Raw genomic sequence first — 18,633 nt, 5'->3', positions numbered from 1 at the left:
AGTAGTCATCAATTTATGGTATTGCGACGAAGTACTTAGGTATAGAGCTCATAGTTCACTTTGCCTGATCCGCTTACGGAGTTACTATCGACATCTTTGACGAGATATCGACTATAATCTTGAAATATGTAGTTTCTCGACCCCTCTAAATGCTAATCTCGTTAATTCGAAGATGCGGAAAGTCGAGCATTGGATTTGAAAATAGCCATTCTCCTCGACCATGACTGTATAGATATAGTTTAACATTTTCTTCGAACAACGCATCTAGGGCGAATAAAACGATCTCGGTCATGGGAAACACGGCGCAGGAAATAGTTAACAACTTTGCAAGTATATGAGACATCCGCATAAAAATTGTTACGTACTTTCATGAAACGTTATTACACACGCGCGTTAAATTTCAAATGCCTAGGTATTATACTTTCTTCATAATAAATTTTAAAAGTGACCCCAGAAACGACATTTCGAACAATATTACCTCCTTTGGTTCAATTTATTACCAAATTGTATCAGGAGTTGCGAAAACAATCGTGTTTATTCAAATTATAAAAAAAGATATTTTTTTAACACGGTTGTTAACATTCAACAATTTTAGAAAGGTAAAATTCTTGGAATATTGGACACAGGAGTACTCGTGGACTCACTTAGGAAGAAGGTAATAGTATTTCTAAAAAGTACCAAATTTACGTTTAAATCCTTCAAGAGAGTGACATTGCTAGTGTTGTAATATTTTAAACAAAATATAATTGCAAGAAAGACTTATCGTTTCCATGTAATTGCGCAGACATCGGCGAACGATTTTAAAAAACTGAAACTAAATTATGACGACTACCGATATCATTAAAAGAAGATCGGAAATAACTGGTAGACACGAAAAATAAATTTAACATTAAACGAATCTTTCTTTCATTCGGTCTACGAACGACCAAACTTTATTCCACGAGGATTAGATTTTTCCGTGTTGTATCGTAACAGTAGATTCATAAAGCAAGAGAATGTAGCTTTTTATTCTTTAAACAATCGCTTTTTTTTCTGCGTAGAAGAGTGCTATGAAGTCTGCTAATTAGACAGAAATTAGTTCATTTCGTCCGCATGTTTTTCAGATCCAGAGCGCTTTATGAGTTTACATTGTGAACTTCGCAACCTACAGGGCCAGCTATAACAATATGCGGAATTTTTCGCCAGCGGCATCCGAAGCATCTATATACAAGGGTTTTTGTTATTCAAGGACCATCATATTATTCTAATGCTTGTCATCTAACCAAACGCATATCATGGGTGTTCACCTCGTAGTATTCAAAGATAAGTACTGTTCGAAATAACCCTTAAAGTATATACTTAATAGAATACAAATACAGGACAATCTTTTCCATTTTCTGAATAGAAGTTAAGTGTCTAAAATTGATATTTTTATTTTCAATCGAGGGTTATTTTAAAATGAATTTGATTTCTTTAAATGACATTGTTCGATTTTTTCCCTGACATTTTGTTGCATAAAAAAGTATTCAATTCAACGATACATGATACAATAACGTTCAAGATCACGCATTTAATTGTAAATCAAATAATATAAATTACAAACAAATAAACGTATCGTCGAAAGGTTGTTAAATGTTAATTGAATCGTTTCGACTTCGACACAAACATCGCATAATGCAAAAACAGCTACAATTCGGAAATAAGGTCGATCAAATGTATGTATGTTCCATATGTTTATATGAACATTTATTCTTATGTTAGTGTGCCGAATTCGTCTTTGAAGTTATGTTTACACGTTTTGCAATATCCTGTATACCTCGCTTAGCCGTAGGCGTTACTAAGGTAACGTTGATGTTAAAAGTTCTGACGAATAGGATCCACGTTCCTCCCAGAAGTAAACATCCGAGCTTCACGTAGTAGATATGCGCTTTAGAAACACTGCAAACTACTGAATTGCATCGAACAGGATCGAAACACGTTGATCGAAAGCTGTGAGATAAATAAAGACGAGCTAATACCTATGTCTAATTACTCTTTCAAACAGTATTTCCGGGAATGATTTATAATATTTTGTATTGGTTATAGTTACGTGAAAGTGCTAAATTTCATCGATTTTATTCAAAATTATTTTTTACTAATTGAAAAACTGTTTTTTCCAAAATGAACTGTACTCTTTTGAAAATGTATATATCTCGAAAATGAACTCTTATTCAACATCTGTTGTAGCATAAACACGCTTATTGTGTACATTTATAAGTACGTAAATACGTGACGCAACGTGACATAATAATACTCGATCGATTGGCAATAAATGGTATACTCTTCTTATTGCGCAATGGCACGTTCTCTGTTTAAAAATGTCGAAATGTTTCTGAGTAACATTTGTCACTCTCTTCGAATGTTGGCACGATGACGTACACGAGTTCCTCGAACTTTGCTCGCGGCTTTTTGCTAGGAAATGAAGACAATTTGCGAGCTTACGTTACCACATTCAACCTTTGCCAAGTTCGCAATATCTTCTAGTCGTGCAACCTGTTGCCTTCATGGCAAAAGGAGATCTTTGTTGTAAGTAGAGGTCGTAAATTTGCGGTGAACTTTAGCGACCGCCATCGTTCAAGGCATAATTAGCGCTAATTAATTAGTACCGGATTAATTCGTTAATTTCCTTCCATAAATCGTAGCACCTGACACAAATAATATTTACACGAATTCATTATTTTCGATGTCTGAAAATTGTTTCTATAGCGACGATTAACCGAGACGAATATTTTCATACATTTGGTAATTGCAGACCGAAATTCAAGTATCATTCAACATTAAAGTACAACATTCGTCGAAATACATATACTAATTTGAACTATTTCTACAAAATTTGTACTCTGCCCATAAATAATATATATATAATCTAAATACGACCTACTTACGTATATAGTATAAATTCAAAATTCAAATAATTATATTGTAAGTTATAATATACAATACGAAGAATAATATGAATAATAACAAGTGAAAAAATGGCGAAAAAATTAGTTTTCTTAGGTAACATTTTCATTCTTCAGGATGAAATTACACTGTTTATAAGGGTACGTATAATGGTAGCACTATTATTCTTTGAAGATCATTTTTAACGAAAATTTATGATCATCAATATTTTTCTATATATTTATATTTCATTTTTCATTATTCTTGTAGAGCATCGTAAAATAAATTCAACCAATATTATAAACCATACCGTTTCGATTATATAATTTCGATAAATTTGCATTTTATTTACAAGATTCGAAATTAGATGTGTTCAAAATGATTTCTGTACATTCTCTAACTCCTGTGACAATAATTCTTTATCTTACATCCTCTGGTATTGTAGATTTCTTAAAGTAGTACTAATTTCTCATTCGAGTTGTCGCATATTTGTACGCGGATCATAAGATACCGTGCTTTAAACATTAACTGCATTCGCTTCGTGAGTTATAATTTTTCACCTGTTACGTTTTTTAATCTCCATTGTCTGTTGGCTTCAACAGTTCTATTATGAGAGAAAATGCGCATAACGAGGGACAAACACGATATGGAAAGATAAAAATATCAATCACTGTAAAGACGCACCGCTTATTTCAATCGTTGTTGAGTCTTATCATAAATAAAAGTTGTATCGTATCATACGAATACTGATAAAGAAACAGTACATCCATTAGAAACGATAATTGCAATGAACGCTTTCAATGACGAGAATCGTAACATAAACCAACTGTTCAGTGCAAATCCATCAAACGTTAAATGTTCAATAACGTTAAAAACGTATCGATGTAACGTCCTCGAAATCGAATGATCAAACTGATACAGTTTATAAGTTCGTTGGATCCGTTTTCTTTTGCTGTACAAGGATATTGAGAAAACAGTATAGGGTGCCATTTAAAAAAATATCGACTACCTTAAATGGTCGTAAAAAAATAATCTCACACGCCCCCCTGCAAATGGTACGATCTTTTACCTGAAGAATTTGTTCACAAAATAGAAAATAACGGGGTGCTTAAGCAGTGTAACACGACTTAAACGCTACAATTGCGCTTCGAAATATTCAACAAACATAATAGGTTGTTCGATAAGTTTCGTCGTTCAATAAAACTTACTGAACAGTACTGTTCAATGTAGTACTGTTCGGTAAGTTTTATCGAACGACAAAACTTATCGAGCAACCTAGTACTACTCTCAGTTATTGAACAACCTAGTATACACTATTACAGTCGTTGAACTCCATTAAACGAACAGCAACTACGCAACAAATGCATATGGAGTTTTTCTTCATCTCGAGCAAAAGAGTTTTCGAATACGCTCTCTTTAAATAACGATCATTTTAGAATACACCCTGGTATCAATTTCGTTAACGAGTACTGCTATACTTCGTTTCGAGTTGAACCCAGGAAGAGCAAGATCCGACACGTAACAGTTCGCTCGCAACGAGCTCTTCCTCTATCATTTAACGTATTATTAAAACTACCGATTGCCCTAGCATCGGGCGGGACCAGGTTGTTAAAATGGACTAATAATCGAGGGAGAGGGTATCAATCAGATGACGAGATTGCTTTCCGAAGCATCGCGAATTTACGAGTGGCGCGTCCAGGGTAAACAAAGTAATCAAGGATGCAGGAATTGAAGTGGAGCACCGGCGACAATAATTTTCAGTATAAAAGAGACTTATGGAGGTAGACGCAGGTGACGCCCGTGGTAGACGGCGTTTTTGACAGTGCTATCATTTGTCAGGGGCGCGGAAAAGTAGTCGGGCAGCCCGCGTGTCCCGAGCTCCGTTGAGAAACGACGAATCGGGCGAAGGCGTTGCGAAATGGCGGGACATTTTTTAGCAGACAATGCTGAATCGCGTATAAATATGTAATACCAATTTCCTAGTTGACTGTGCGCGCGACCATTTTTACCCCTTTCTCCTCGGAAGACTCGGCCCGGCGTCGCGGCGTGCATTACCATTTGTCAAATCTCGTCGAATTAAGCAACGAACTTTTCTCTACGCGACGCGTAACAACTTTTTTCCTAGCACGGTTACGTAATCGTATCAGTAGCAATTCACGATGCCGGTAGTCTTCAATGTCAATGTTAAGTGGATCGTAATTCCGACCAATAGTTGACCACAACTAGAATTGCTGATCCTCGTAGTAATTTTCTCGCTGCCCGGAAACAATATAGATTGGGTCAAATAGATAAAGTGACGAGTTTTGCGATGTGTGTAGCTTATCTTTTGAATTAGTAGGATAAGATAATAATACTATCGTGTTGCGCAACACTTCTTCAAAGAGCTATTGAAAGATTCATTTTCCACAATATGTTTTTAAACTTAAACGATACACGATCGAAGTGCGATTACGATAAATGCGCGATGAAACAGAGTTCGTGTTACACTTTTGGTAACCAGTTAGGGTGTTTGAACATTTTACGCGAGAAATTTGACTGTACGCTTCAATGGTTTGAAACAAGAGGTGAGAAAAGGATTGAAAATATTTTGTAACTTTTATCCGATGCATCGACGATTGTAACCCTGAAAAGGTTAAAATTAAGGAGAATAGTTCGCGAAACAGTATCGCGAAAGAGAAGGAAATTTTGTATATTTTTGTTATCGTAAAATAGTCTCCTGACGCGTGCCTGACATCGGTACAATATTTTATCCGATAATAGAATTTTATGAAAACTCCGTAAAGTTTGCACAGTGCTCAAATTAACAATTTCAAGCAGCATGTAATATTTGATGAGACCGATACGATAAACGCGACTGTCTGCGGTGTTATCTCGACTTTTCCCTCTTTTGTTAATAATGAACTCACTGTGAAATTACGCGACGCGAAAACTTCGATTCTCTTTAGGCGAATTAATTGGACGAAATATTTACCGTTCTTCCTGTACGATGATTTTCATCGTATTGTACAGGTTCGCTCGAATTAAACTTTGGGAAGTTTTTCAAATGACATTGCAGATGTAACTCGATAAAAGTTACCCTCCTAGAGGTAACAGAAAGACTGACAAAAATTGTTCTCGCAATTAATTCCAATAAAGAAGAAATTGTCCTTCTTAAAGTGTAAAGTCCTTCTTGAGAATGATCCCTTCTCGAGTACACGGCGACGATAAATTTGAATCGATACTGTACGAACGATACGACACGCATAAGATCGCGAAGTTGCCGATGCACGAATGCATCGTGTCCGTGAGCGAATTTCGGAAATCACCTTGCACGTTTTCACCTACGGCCGAGTGTCGCTGGACCTGCGTTTATAATTTGAGAAGGGCCCCCTTTAATTACCACCCTGTGATGTTTACACGAGCCGCAATATTTGACACGGGAAGATAGGATCTACGTTGACGTGGACCACGTATCCTGTGAGAAATATATCAAGATAGAATGACTCGAACGGCAATCAATACTTCCACTCTGCTGTAAAATTTATCGCGAGTAACCAGACACACTACACTGCTACCCTTGGCAAAAGTATTCGATCAAACGAGTCGACACGACTACCGCAAAAGTTTTGTACACATCGAGGGCAGAAAATACTTTCACTGATATTGAAAAACATAGAACGGAGGTGTTAATTGTATTCGAATAAAATATCGAGGGAATGATAAATACTTTCGTTTATTTACCAAGTATAGAATCAGTTTTGAGGGAAACAGTCCTCGATCGTTCCCGTTTCGGTTTAATTTCTTCGAATTACGTTATAAAATACGTAGAATGGAGATTAACCGAGTGGCATGTTTTGCACTCTTCGTTCCTCGAACGTAATGTTAAACAATTATCATTTTCAAATATGTTGTAACCATATTTTAATTTATATAAGAACTTATGTACAGGATGTCACGTACGACGTGACATATATATTGACTGTGAACTCGTTTACCTTGTTCTTGATTTATTATCGCTTCTTAATTCATTAAAAATTTACCAAAGTCTTAACGATTAACCGATCATAGTATTATACTTTCGTTATACCTGATTTTCTTTATGTATTGTTGATAGTGCGCGAGGAAGAAATTATTTATCAGACTTCTCGAAACAGTTTACGTGTGCATTTCTTTCCTTCGACGTTTCGACATTCAAAATTTTTAACAATATTAAAATTGAAATATAACAAGGACTATAACAATTAACTGCAATTTGTACAGAACTTACGTACAAATAATACGAGCGATGAAGTGACGATTCTGAAAGTTATAAAACTTTGCAAATCTGTGTATCTAGACGCTATTTAAACTGTAGTTCGTATTGAAAACTTTGCGTTGATCGTACAGATTGTATTTCTCGATAGGTTATCATTTTTATGGTCTTTATCTTTGAAAATAAAAGCATTCTTGATCGGAATAACGAAGAGTTTAATTTTATTCGGCAATATTTGATTTAATTTCGTTCGAAATTAAAGTTTAACCACCCAACGCAATAGAGCTAGATATTCATTTATAACCTTGCAACGTTAAACCAAAATTTATTTCCACTGCTCGTTCGAACCAAAATAAAAGTGTAACAGTGATAATTCATTCAACGTACAACGAGAAAAACAACAGCATCCGTTGCTCTAAATTTTCTACGTTTATTGCATCGTATCAGTCTTGAAAACGCGACTGCGAAAGAAATTCGTGAAAACAAGAATGAGAGCTATCTCATTATAGTTGTAACATGGACTGCTTTCGGTTTGAAATTATTTACTGACAGAAGAGTACAAGAGAGGAATATAGAGTTTGTATTTCGGGGCATAAATTGGCATTTTTCTTCGTGATTCGTTGAAAAAGCACAAAATTACTTTGTAAATACACGTTCCCAAGATCGATAATCTATTACTTCTCGGAAGTCTACAGGCTTGCATAATTCGATGAATAGTTCAACACACGTATATCAGAAATGCCTCGTAGTTCTCTATTTACCGATTACATAATTGAAACTCAACAAAGCCACGCTTCCGGTTTGTTAATCAAAACGATACGTACGCCACTCGTAAGATACGCTTCGCGTACGAACATGCGCGTACGACACTGTTATTAACAATGCAAATCACCCCGAGCAAGGGGGAAGAAATAAGAGTAGGTAGCCAGCTTGTAAACAAAATACGGAAAAATTGCTCAATTTCAACGTCTGGTTTTGTTTGTCTCCGGTGATAACGTGAAAGATACACATTTAATCAGTTATACTGTTTTTCGCAGCTATGAGCAATAAATGACACAACAAGTTCTCAAATACGAAAACAAGACGTAAAGTACTCACTGATTACTCTAATCACTTCCAAGAAACGATAGGACGATTACGGTTAAAATATTGTACTATGTACACGAAAGTCAAATAGCGCAGAAGGGAAAAACTTTATCGTTGAAATGATATTTATGGAAGGTAAATTGTTCGTTTCATTGTCGGGAAAGTTTACGGGGGAAAATCCTTTTACATGTATTTCTAGATACCGTTGAAAAATGTGCTCGCGTTGATGCAACGGTATTTTTTCCTTGTTGAGAAATTAGACGACCCCGGGAGCATAATTCCTGTGTCATAAAGGGCTTTGGGAAGAAGAAACGGCGCATTAATGTATGCGCGATTGAATCGAATAATTACAATGCACGGTCGACGGGGCAAATGTTCGCTAAAAAAACTTCGTAACGCTCGCGTTTCATGAAACCGGTATCACGAAATTCGCATTTTAAATGAAATTCCGACTAAACTGAAAACAATCGAACCGACGAAATATCACTTCGTCAAATTCTACGCTGCAAATTGCCTTTCGTTGCGTTGCGAAACTCTGGAGAAAAATTCAGAGAACAGCCAGAGACCATCGTTTCTTCAGTGACTTAAATTATTACAAATACGAACATTTCTCTCGAGATATCGTAATCTCGTAATCCAGTAATCGCAGACGACATCGTTTTATTTGCAAAACTGTTGGGTATTTAAGTGTACAAGGTATTAATGAAAATTTGGGAACTGTTTTCAGTATCGATTTCTCGCGCCAATTTAAATCGAAAAATTCTTTTCCGTTTTGGAATCGGAGACTTGGTTATCGAGATACGAGCAGGTAAATTGTTGCCGCGCGTGGAGAACACGATCAACTGAACGGGATATAAATATCGCGGATATAGAATCATATCGGGAAACTTTGACTGCTTATATCTCGATAACGAAGCTTCGAATTGCAAAATTTCAAATATTTAGCGATACGGTCGGAAATTGTTCCCACGAACTGATCGTAAACGTTTCGCCGAAAGAAGAAATAAAATAATTGAAATACAAAGACGTAAATACAAACTACTCTCAATTACGACCCTAACGTTACAAGAACATATTGAAAATACCTTTCACCGTTTAAAAGAGACCCAGGTATACCACAAAATCCAAAAACTAAGTCTGTCGCTATGACCATGTGCAACCGCTGTGCAGATGCGACACCAAACTCGGAGGAAAAAAACGGAAGATTAATTAAATTTACAAATGCGAGTCACGCGACACCACGCGCTATCGGTTGTTAAAGATTAATGCAAAATAAATACCGCAACGCACACCACGGTGCACTGACCTCCGATGCAATATCCGAGCACTTTTCATTTAATCTTTTCATGGCCAATTTAGCTCGGAGCTACCCCATCTAATGACGTATTTGACGCCAAAAAGTAAAAAAAGAAACTTTCAACGAATACGTACCAATTGTCACGTGTCTATCCATCGTAGAAACTAACAACAGATCGGACGATATTTCGCTTCTGGTCAGTATTGTACGCACCGGATAATAGAGATGTCTGGTAATAGAAGCTTGGGATACCATAGAATTGAATTCCGGTTAAACGAGGTCCCTCTGTGCACACAAGAGTTACACGCGTGTACGGCACGATCGCACGTGACGTGTGCCGAGTACCGCTCAGAAATAGAGCTAACAGGAAAGAAGAACACCGAATGCATATTCATAGTTGGCCAAACGATGACCACCCTCGCATATTCCAGCAGACAGGGTTTCGTGGTGGGCCCGTAACTTATGGTGCGAGTTTCATACGCTCGCACACGAGATCAGGCACGTGCGAATATGCACACGCGCGAGCACATTTCGGCTCGAAAGCTGACAGGGAGCCGTGATCGATTGGCTCATCAAACACCTTGCCATATTGTTGACCGAATCCCTTTCGTGGTGCTGGGAACCCCGTTGGAAAAGACGGACTCTCTGTTTTTATTACGCGGCTTAACTTGACTGCGATTGCACGAACCGGAGACTGATGACGTTTTTGTACACGCTAGTAAAAAGATAAGGGAAACGTTCTTCGGGAACGATCATCCTACCACCGAAAAATCAGCTCGGTGATTTTTTCGAATTAACCATCAAGACTTGTGCTTCCGTGGGATAACCAGATGAATCTTTAGGAATGTATATCTTAGGAATATTTATTGCACGTATACGTAAAAGTGTACGTGTAAAATAAGAAGGAAAATGTACTGTGAATTATGCAAATTATTCGATTCGAATCTAACCTTGCTTTTCAGCCTAATGTCATCTGAGGGATACTTTTATAAATATCGTAATCGTTTCTTACCACTTTGTGAATGTACTCTATTTTGTCTTGTCGAATGATTCGAGTCATGCATTTTATTATTGATAATATAACGTTCTCTAGTCGTCTGTTTCGGCACTTTCTAATACTTTAGAAATTTATCAAATGTAGTCTTTGCAATAAGCTTCATTTTGCCTACACATGATACACCTTTGTCAACCTGTGCTTTCCATCTATACAATTGGTTGACTGTTTTTCAATTTCCTGTACCTGGACTTTTGGAAAGATAACTTTCTCTTCTTTCCACTTTTCTAAAAATTAATTACGTTTCCCTCATATCGAAGACTAATATTTTCATGATCCACCTCGTGTGAACTTTCTTCACGTGGTATGCTCGAAGATGAGTTTTCTGTAGTTGGAGACGATGATGAATGACTTGATCCAACTGACTCTTCGTCTTCTATAGGAAAATCGATAGATTTGTTGTTAGATAGAACATGTTGATTCATCCGTATCGTCAAGTACCAATCCTTGCTCTACTTCTATGTCTGCAAATCCAGCCAGTTCATAACTATCCATTAAATTAATAATATTTTGCGCCAACTCAATTTCTTTAGCATTCTTTTTACTTTCGGTGTCATTTTCCTAATTACACGCTTTTCATTTTTCTGTTAAAAATATATTACTATATCACAGGATACAGATAACTTTTCGCACAACTTCAGCTTACATCCACACAGTAATTAACAAGTGTCGATAATTTCGTTCTGACGACGATTGCTTGAAACACAAGCGGAAAATGTAGCAAAGTTCGTATGTATCAAACTTTTATACATCTTCGAGTATAGCTGCAGAAATTTTTACAAACATATAACACACCAGTCACTTTATGGCATTATACCTTTAATTTTAAAACAGTTTGAAAGACCTAATACCACAGTCAATCAGAAATAAATATTGCGTTTATGCATATATTGTATTTGTATACTTATAATATTATTTCTTTAGTGCTATTTATTGACACTGTATAATCCGAACGAGTAAATACAGTTTTATTTAAACGAATTTGCGAATCACCACGCGTATCATTAATGTTACTATTATTACTATTACTATTACTTCTACTACCACCATTATTATTATTACTATAATAAGTAATAAAGCGCAACTAACCTTTTGTTCTTTTAGACCGATAACTCCACGATATCAAAATTGCTCGATGTTTTGCCAATCGAATAAATAATCAAGTTCTATAAAAGTGTCTGCCTCTAACGAAAAAATATTTCGCGACACCCTGTACAAGTGAAAACGATTTAGCCCTCCCCTCCCCCCGATACATTTTTCCACTTCCATTGGTAGACTGTAAAACACGGAAAAACGTTAACACGTAGTATCCTCGGGCGCGGGCGAGGTAAATGAAAGGAAAACAATATAAAAATTGAGAATTCCGGAATCTGGCCAAATTTAGCGCACAATATTGCCGGGGGTTATCGTGCGGGGAATCACGCGTTGCGACATAAGTATGCATGAAGTTAGCTCGGGGTCGTCTGAAATATTAAGTAGCCAGACTCTTCGTCGACCGAGGACTGAAAACTGTTTACCTTAGAGAACGAGACGGCAGCAGGTAGGATAGCAACCACGTTAAAATCCCGGCCGACTAGCTACTCCGTTTGATAAATAATGCGGCTCGCATTTTGCGCGGGAAAACTTTTGGATTGCATGGGCCTCGAGAGCGAGCAAGAAAGGGACAGAGTGGGGAGAAAGCGTGTTCGGTGGGGAAAGGGTGGGGGGAGTGAGAAGAAACAGCGCGATGTCAGTCTGCAGGCGCGAGCAATTCAATTCAGGCACCCTTGAAGTGAATTTTCATTCGAAAGTTCGCCCGGCTTTTAATGAAAAGAAAGACTCCGAAGCAAACTGTCCTCCTGCCTTGCCTCGCGGTGATATTCAGCCTCGCGTCGATCAGAAGCTCGCCGGAGACTCTCTGATAATCCTCTCCGCGGATCGATGAGTGCGTTGTTTACATTCGAGATGAACTTTCGATCGGTGAATGTTTCAAGAGCCACTTGGCCTATTTGGAATACACAGAACGTCTTCGAGTACGGGAGACTCGATCTGGAATGAAAACGCAATCTTTGATAAAACTACTTTGGGAAAATAGCTACTATAAGTGGCTGTGAAAATAGAGAATCAATTCCAACACAAATAATATCATTCGTATTTTTAACACAAATAATATCAATTCGCAGCATCGTCGTTGGTTTTCGTTCGGAGTCTTCTTTTTTATTCTTGCACGATGAGTCGACGGAATAAATTTATTACTATCCGCGATCTTGAACATCGTGTACAGAACGTATCAAGTTGAACGAAAAAACGTGTCCCCGAAAACTTTTCAACTCTGTTTAATAATATTTTTAAAATATTCAATTTTAATACTTTATCTGCACCGCTCTGTATACAGGGTGTTTCAAAACCGTAAGTACAAATTTGAGTGGTTAATAAATTCGCAAAAAGGAAGAAAGAATTTTAATATACACGAATCTACTGACTAATCGTTTTAAATAAATTAAGTTTTCTAGATTTTAAATAAATACACGGTACAATTTATCAATTTCTTGTACAGTTTACACGTATATACAAGAATATTGAGATTCACTTGGAAAAGTCGGGTGAAGTACAGTGTCACCTCTTTAACTGACGCGGCGTCTTCCTCTCTAACTGTTCCTTAGTTGTCCTTAACACTTTCTAGAATCGCTCGCATAGAGAGTACTTCAGCGTTATCTACGGCCAGCGATCAACGATCGCTCAACTGCTAATAAATCGCATTTAACTGTATCTCGCTTGCTGTCACCGTTTCTCGCTCTTCTCCCCAACGTACTCGGAGGAGGGCAAGCTGAAGATAGATAACAGTAGTGGATTTCTGGAACACCTACCACCCTTTCTAACTGTTACGACTCGAGGCTACTGTATCACCAGGTGATCCTGTAACCACATTGTTTAACATTTCTCCAGTCTCTGGTAAATTTTTTGGAATTTTCATTAAGTGTTTCAACACTTGTTACGTATTAATTTAAAGCGATTTTTTAAATAATGTTAATCATTATTAACTAGCCACGATCGAGATAAATCTGTTGTGTATCACTTTTTCAAGAATCATATTAGGGCTTGGCCAGAAAAGTCAACGTTATCAATTTGTTAATTGTACATTCATTTTTGTGTTGGGAACAAAAGAAAATTTCTTAAGAGAACCAGCATATGGATCGAAAGATTAACAATATTAAAAGTTTTCCGATTACTTTCACAGCTAATCAATTACAATGTATACATATTAAAATGAATTATGCTTATACGAATACAGAGACAATGGATATCTATTTTATGTATAGGCATACATATGTAAAATGTAATTAATTCTACAATACGCGAACAAATTTTAAACATATAAATTACAAATCAGAATATCATAAAAGCAACTAGTTTGATAAGTTACGTTTAGAAAGATATTTAATTTTGTTTTTCAAATTCTACAAAACCAGTTAAATTCGTGTCTAGAATTCTGAAATGAGTATGTACACAGACACACACACACACATACAAATTTTCTGGCTCAGATTGCTTTGTACTTATCGTAAAAATAATTAAAGACAAGTAGCTTTATTTTACATCGTAACTAAAATCGATTAACGATCCTTTCGATAAATGAAGTAAATATTCGAAACTCTTTATCTCGTAGGTGTACATTTAAATTAAAATCACGGTGGAAACGATTAAACCTTAAAAAGAAGGTAACACGTTAATGAAAATAGTACGAAATTATAATCATCGTCAGATAACAAAATACATATTATTCGAAATGTTTGATGAAACATTCAATGAAAATAATTCGTACCACAAATTTCGATGATTTCCCGCCTGCTGATGTTGGCTGCTTCGTTTTTCATCCAAGTTGTCGGTAAATCAAGCGAAACGTCTCGTTGGTGTAAGAGTAACGTTCAATTTCCATGAATAGGCGTCGTGAGACGCAAGGATCTCTCCTTTTTTTAGCTCGAAATTAAAAGCTGCTAGACGTCGCCTTCTTCCGAGTCTAGAATTCCCAAGAGCGAAGTTTCTCAACAAAGCCTGGATTCCTTTCCTTGCTCTTCGCTTCTTAAAACGTGTCGCTGACATAATGTACGGCGGTCTAGATCGTCGTCGGGATTGAGATATCCCGGGTTTCTTCATCGACGTTTAAGGAATCTGGCAATGAAGAATTAAAATTTCCATTCTTCGAGTACTTTGGTGCTTATTCTAGCGGCGGAGTAGTCAGCCACGTTAATCTCATCGATTAACTTTCATTATACTGGTCTGATTAATCTTCTGAATACAATACGTGAACATTTCGTTTATCACTGATTCTTGGTTCGATTCTAAACTGATAAATCTATTTCGTTTCTAGAGTGTGTTTCATTCAATTTTACCAATGAGTTATACCCAGTTTTCACTGAATTATTATATAATATAGGTAGTGATCGAATATTTAATACCGATGAATTTTTTACCGAGAATAAAGTCTTAATTGTTAATTAGCAGTTCAATGTATCAATCCCCCTAATGTAGTTAATTATTTTCCCTTACAGCGAAACTTTTAATTCATAACGCTTTTCCTAAACCTTGCTCCCAGTTATCTCACGGTTACGACAAAATTCTTGCATCCGAATGCAACATTGCAGTCGAAGTTATTTCGGCCACAGCCTCGGTTAGTTTGTCGAATCTCGATTCCAAACCAGTATAGTTTATATACTGAAGTTCAGATTCAGTTCCGTAACACAATTCGAATTCATGTTCTCTCTCTCTCTCTCATTATTAATCGAATAAATTTATTTCTCGATGAAGTAGCAACTGATCTTTTTTTTGTATCATTGCATACATTAAGACGAACATTAGCTGGATACTCGTTTATTTCGATTTTAAGTTAATCTTTCGCGTCAGTATTTAAACGATGACCACTTGAAACATAAATATGCATTTACATAAATTTACATTCATTATAGGAAGTCGTTTACCCTTCTTCGTAATAATCGTCGTCTAACTTCACGGTAATGCATCAATGAAACTAACGTCTGATGTCACTGCCTAAACAGTATAAAATTAACGCGACTAAAAACGTTCGTATACTTCTTGATTTTTGATCTCCTCTCTTTTTCTGCATTCCTGCTACTCCGATACCGGACCTACGTTCTCACGTTTGTCGCTATCAAAATTCCGAGTGATCGAACTCGCACGGTAATCGTTTTCTATCGCTTAACAAAGTACTATCGTTAGATTCACTTGTACCGGGCTTTCTCTCGCGCGACACAATTGAAAGAGATAAACTTTAAATGCGATACGTTTAAACGAAATCTATAATCATCAATGCATACGTATCGACGTATACGCTCGACTTAATCGTAACACATCAACCACGCGTAGAAGGTGCATCCAACATCTTCGACCAGCGATAACGTCTGGGAGGTGTGATCTTTGACTGCAAGGGGATTAATTGTAGACGCGCGCAAGACGTTATGCCTACAGCGTTGAACCAGAATTACGGGTAAAGACGGAACAAGAACGTTAACCCATATTCGCCATTTGTACCTAAACTCTTGGAGGATAACAATCCTTCTCAACGTAGACACCGCGAACCGTGAACGATTTACTACCGGTTCGAAGTTCCGTTGAGACGTTAAGTCCACCGTGAAAAGGCAAATTCGTCTTTCATCCATCGCGGGGGAAGATTCCAGCGAAGCGTCGAAGTTCGACGTGTAAATAGGGAAAAGTTCCAGGCCTAATTGAAGGCGACGAATTCGAGAGTAATCTTTTAAAGATCCTGGACACACGAGTCACCCGTTCGAGACTCGCCTCGGTAGGCTGTCGAAGACAGAAGAAAAGAAGAGGAGGTTGGGTCCCGGCTCGCTCTGCAGGAATCTGCATAACAAAACGCGCAATTAATAAAGTTCCGCGGTGCGGAGGGCACCGACAAAGGAGCATTTCGTCCTTTCACCGCTCTCCTGCAACCTCCTGCGGCCCTTCCCCTATCCTTTCTCGGCGACCTGCTCGCCTAGCCGAATACGCGGACCGTGGGAGATGAAAGTAGGTTGGCCGGGTCGTCACGGTGGGGGAAAGGGGTCGCGGAAGGGGTAGAAACCACCCCCGCCAAAGCACAAGCAGCTTCGGGCTAAATAAGTCAGGCTTTGTAAGGAATCCTCGGCAAAACTTGGCAATCTTTGCCACGTTCCCTCCTGCGAAACTGCTGGCCAACGGTGCCCGCGTATTTTTAATATTTCAGCGGACTTTTTTCCTCCTTCTTTTCGTCACGCTTGGATTCCAATGGAGACCGACACAGGGACCTCTACCTTCTACCTCTACCCTGTCTCGGCCGCTTTCCCCGGTCCACAAATTTTAAGTGGCCTCGGCGAGCTCGACAACTGCGATTTTCACGCGAATCGAGATCGAGTCCATCGATTCGGAGAAGATCGTCACCCTCACCCTTCCTCCCTTTTTTTTTTAGAACTTTTTTCGCTCCCTTGCCACGTGATCGTGCACGACAACGAAACTTGTTTCGACCCGTGGATCGATTTGGACGATGGTAGCATCGGGCAGGTAGCGACTCCACGTGCGAAAATAAGTCGAAGGAAAGGAAGAACATTTTTCCGCTCGAAACTTCGTTTACGAGGGAATCGAGTTTGAAAATTGTTACAAGTGGAGCATGATCGTTCTCGTTTATACTTTCACATTCGTTGTCCTCTGTGATGTTTACATTCTGTCTTCAGCCGTACGGCTACGAGGTACTCTTACTGTATGTTCAGTGAGAATCTTTCACAGCTGAAGGGAAGAATAATAAATGCTTTCGTTCAAATAAAGCGACAGAATGACGTGACGTTAGTCCATGATTCACTGATAAGAAGAACGAGATTATGTACACGTCGGCGGAGTCGAAACTTTCAACAGTTCGATTTAATGTAACGTGACTAATAATAAACGTACTATCTACACATTTTTAAACTCGAATTTCTCGTAAATGAAGCTTCACCGAAGCTTCTGAAAAATGTTATTCCTTCTTTTCAACTTATTCTCGCGCGTAGAATCACCGCCTGACCGATGGTACCACTCGTTCGGTAACACCCTGTATATGTAGAGATTATTAGTGAAATTAAAAATACAATTTACTGCTTATCAAAAATGTATTTTGTCGCAAAATGTTGTCGTACGATGAACGTATTTTTACTGTTTGAAAACTCGACATGGACTGCATCTTTTCAGGTGTGCTAGCTACTTTATGTACTCGGTATGGAATCTTATTGGATAATTTGTAGAGGTGGAAACAGTTGTCTAATTGGTAGATGGTTTGTGTCGACAGAAGGGGAAACGCGGAGTGGGAATTTTTCCGTTGGCTGTCAATCTGGGCTTCTTGGAAACAATGTTAGGAAAAATCGTGAAGTCGCGGAAAGGTTCTTCATTTGTTTTACAGATAGTTTGCAGCTGTCATTGTCGAACGTAGCGATCGAATTAATTAAATCGTAAATCGACGTAACACTTGACGGTACGGCTGTGCATTTATCCAGTCATGAACCGGTGAACTTTGTCCGGGCTCGTGCAGACATTTTTCAAGCTGCAACACGAGGTTGATGACGTAAAACTATCGAAGTGTAAAAGGTGAGAACGCTAAAAGCAACCGAACCTTCACTTTCTAAAAGTAATCGGACAAAACGTTTTGTTTATCATCAAAAATTATTCGGATGGTCGATTGTAATTACCTGTTTGTATATAAAATATAGTAAAATTTATAAAAAAAATACAATTTTCAAGAAACGTCCCTTGCAATACGCACTATTTGTCAATGTATCACATTATTAGATATTCTCTCAATTTTAATCGCGTTGACAATGAAAGTTGTATTTGATTTAAATTCAGAGTGAAATTTTAATTCGTACTTTATCCAAATGTAACGTTATTAAGAATTTTAATACCATTTATTAGTACAAAATTAAATAGTTACATTCAAGTGTTTCACTGAAAACATTTCCATAGTATAAATATTTGCCCATCTACAAGATCGATCGTAACAGTTTTGCGCAATTACATAGTACAATGAGAGTTCTCAAAGCGAATGATTAACACTGTGAATAACTTTTT

The 18,633-nt window shown here is 37.6% G+C and overlaps 1 protein-coding gene and 1 long non-coding RNA gene across 2 annotated transcripts in view; one reads left to right on the top strand and one right to left on the bottom strand.

Moving 5' to 3' along the window:
- Positions 1–18,633, top strand: part of LOC143149887 (1-phosphatidylinositol 4,5-bisphosphate phosphodiesterase epsilon-1) — a 577,853-nt gene that overhangs the window by 521,108 nt on the left and 38,112 nt on the right. The window lies entirely within an intron of this gene.
- Positions 11,526–17,728, bottom strand: LOC143149908 (uncharacterized). The gene is made up of 3 exons (XR_012992903.1): positions 14,372–17,728; positions 13,169–13,464; positions 11,526–12,597 (listed from the first exon to the last, which is right to left on the bottom strand). It is a non-coding gene; the product is annotated as an uncharacterized LOC143149908 (long non-coding RNA).

Source organism: Ptiloglossa arizonensis, chromosome 8 (genome assembly GCF_051014685.1).
Source record: "Ptiloglossa arizonensis isolate GNS036 chromosome 8, iyPtiAriz1_principal, whole genome shotgun sequence".
Taxonomy (NCBI): Eukaryota; Metazoa; Arthropoda; class Insecta; order Hymenoptera; family Colletidae; genus Ptiloglossa; species Ptiloglossa arizonensis.
Note: the sequence above shows the minus strand (reverse complement) of the source record. Positions and strands in the feature narration are given on the sequence as shown.